Below are 3,352 nucleotides of genomic sequence, written 5' to 3' on the forward strand. Positions count from 1 at the left end.
TTGGTTGACTATTTTGCTATGATCTTAGATGTAAATATTGCATGTTTCTTTCAGATAAAACACATTTTTGACTTGTGAATGAGTCAATGGAATTTCTTGCAATAATGAATAAATACTGGCAATCATGTCTGCCTGGCACAAACTACATGTTTTGGACAACTGTGAAGTGACAGAATGTCCCAGCATCATGGTTCTTATATTGCCAGATTCCAGAGAGTCTCCCCTCTTCAGATGTGGAAGAATATGTCTTCTTCCAACTTGCTATGGTGAGATACATGTAAAAATGTAAGAATTTAGGCACACAGATTTGTTTTTTTCATTGATATAAAAATCAATATAAAATACAAGCACATAGAAGGACATGGAATGATGGCAAATCTGGTTAGACCAGATTGTCCTGAACAAAACAAGATATAGCATTTGTATGTAGCCTTTATAATGACTGTGATATGAGCTTAAAAGTAAAGGCAGTAAAAATACCCCAAAAATGCCTAGGGCCCAAAGGGTTAACACAGCACGTCACGCCAATACAGAAAACAAATAACCCCCACTGTGCATTTACTGCTTGTTTATTAATTCCAGTCACGTTTTATGTGTGTGAGATCCTGCTTGTGTGTGCCTGCACCTTGAATATCACATTGTGAGGCTATTTCATAACTAAAATGGTGGTGAAAATATTAAACTTTGCTTGACGGCATTTCGTTAAAAGGAAATAATTTATTTGCTGTGGAAAGAAGGCAACATAATGCGAAATTATAGGTTAAACAATCTTTGCTTCCTTTAATTTAGTTTGGATAACAGTAGTAGCCTAATAGTATCTGCAGCAGCAACAGCATTAGTTGCCAACAGCTGTCTTGTTTTTATTTCTTTATTACCTCCGCCAAGGAGGCGCAGGTGTTGGTCTGTTTGTCTGCAAAATAACTCAAAAAGTTCTGAACGGATTTTGATTAAATTTTCAGGAAAGGTTGATAATGGGACAAGGAACAGATGATAAAAAATTTTTTTGGTGGTGATCGGTTGAAGCGAAGTGGATAAAATAATAAAATGGCAGGAAATCTGAGCTGCTTGCCGAAGGTCTGCACTCTCCGAGTGCTTTTCTAGTTACAGATATGCAACGTTATTTGGCCATGGTGATTGCCGCTTGCTGTTGGTTTGCAGGACTTCTGTTTTTCTGCTGATGTTGTTTTTTTTTATCTATGTACACTGTCTTGGTTCGTCATGTCAGACGTAGTGAGTTTTGGAGTATAGACATTTGTTTGTTTTTCCATCTTCAGCACCAAGGACAGCGCTTAAAGTGATTTTGTTATAACCCCTGCCTGTAACAGGCTCGGGGACATCTTCAGCACCAAGGACAGCGCTCAAACTACGTTAGTTCTTGTCTGCTTTTGTCATGTGGTGAATTCTACTGTTGGCCTCCTCATGGAAAAAAATGTAATAAAATTTGCATTTGTTCGAACTTCATAATGTTTTATTTGTGTGTAGCTTATGGCAGCCAGTCAGCAGCCTAGTGAGTGGCGATTTGTGATGCGCTATACAGCAGGAAAAAAAATACAATGATGTCACTCATTCATTCATTCAGTTGGCAGCCCCCCCTACTTAAAACATATTCCCGTGTGTGGGGAATACCAGAATGTGTTATCCAAATAAGGGCATGTATGTCACATATAGCAGACGATGTGATTTCCCGTCGATGAGATAAACGCAACTGTCCTCACAGTCCGCGCATAGAGACATTGCAGCTGTTTAGTGGTACTGCTGCTCTGTGTTCACTGAAAGGGGGAGGTTGCCTAGTCCACCCTGAAATGTAACTTTACTGCGGTCAGATTTTTGGGAGGTCGGACTAATGGGATTCCGTTGTGTGATAGCGGAGTGGAGAGTCAGCAGCTGGATTTTGCACCCACGGTCAGTAATATTAGTAGGTGTATAGGCAAACAGGCAAATAAACAAACAACAACCACAATGACCATTATTCACTGTATTATTATTGTGAGAAGTTATTACAATAAAGATTTTCACTTCCCCACAAACGTAATAAATCCCTGTAAACGTAATAGTTATTACATTTGTGGGAAATCACGTGTTACGTTTGTAGTAGGCAGCGGCTATTACGTTTGTGGAAAATTTATTACATTTGTGGGTTTATTACATTAAATGCTGTAGATTTTTATTACGTTTGTGGTTTATTACGTTTGTGGACAGTTATTACATTGGTGGGCGTTACACCAGTGCATCCAAATACCTTCAAAATGAGAGCTCACAGTCACGTCAAATGTGTATGAATGAGTATCAATGAACTGTGTAAATTATTGTTGTGATGAGAGAAATAAAAGTCAGTAGCCTTTGATGATCGATGATGGTATCACAAATTAATCTGAGCGGATCACATGTAACCACAGCGAGCTCCACAATACATGCGAACACCTCTGACTCTATGTGTAACTTACAGGCTGTAGGAAAATAAACAGTTCTTAGATCCATTTGATATTGGATTGATAATGATATATGATAGAGACTGATGACAGGAACATTTTGTAAACAACTTACTGACATTTACCGTTTTGTAAACAGGCATTAATAGAGACACCTACATTACCAAGTCTGTTGTCATTGCAATTCAATGTAAAGATACATAAAATATGTAATTAAATGGTTGATAGATGTTTGTGTGAGGCTGCGGTTGTGATGCAAATCTCAAGAAACTTATAGAGGGGACTATAATGACGAAGTACGTGTCAATTACTGTTCAAAAACCAAAACACGGCAAACGTCAGCAAATTTTTTAGGCTACATAATGTTCCATGGTCAGTCTTATATTTGCTAACGTACTAATGGTGGTGTAGTGTGTATGGTGTATTGTTCATCTGAGGATTTTATATGTAACTTTATACGTATATTTTATACACAGTCTGAACCAGATATGAACCAGCTCGAACTCTGCTGTGGCATATTGTGATGCGCTCAGATTAACTTGTGGTTCAACACCTGTCTCAGTTAGATCATAGTACATATTGAAGGCTGCACACTTTTATCTCCCTCATCACAAAGATATTCTACACAATTCATTAATCCTCATTTATGCAGATTAGACATGACGGGTGACTCTCATTTTTTTTTTGCGATGAGGATAATAGTGCGTACAAGTGTAGTAATACACCGGGCACCTTCTCTTCTTCTCTCCTTCTCTCTCTCTCTCTCGTATTCTATTACTGCATCTTGCTAACTCGGCCATTCTGGATGTCACTAACTCGGCTTCTTCTCCGGAGCCTTTGTGCTCCACTGTCTCTCAGATTAACTCATATCGCAGCGGTGCCTGGACAGCGTGACGTGTGTGGTTGTGCTGCTGCCGTGGTCC

General features: G+C 38.9%; 1 protein-coding gene across 1 annotated transcript in view; it reads right to left on the reverse strand.

Moving 5' to 3' along the window:
• LOC126396256 (receptor-type tyrosine-protein phosphatase F-like) overlaps positions 1-3,352 on the reverse strand; it is a 706,276-nt gene that overhangs the window by 74,716 nt on the left and 628,208 nt on the right. The window lies entirely within an intron of this gene.

Source organism: Epinephelus moara, chromosome 10, assembly GCF_006386435.1.
Source record: "Epinephelus moara isolate mb chromosome 10, YSFRI_EMoa_1.0, whole genome shotgun sequence".
Taxonomy (NCBI): Eukaryota; Metazoa; Chordata; class Actinopteri; order Perciformes; family Serranidae; genus Epinephelus; species Epinephelus moara.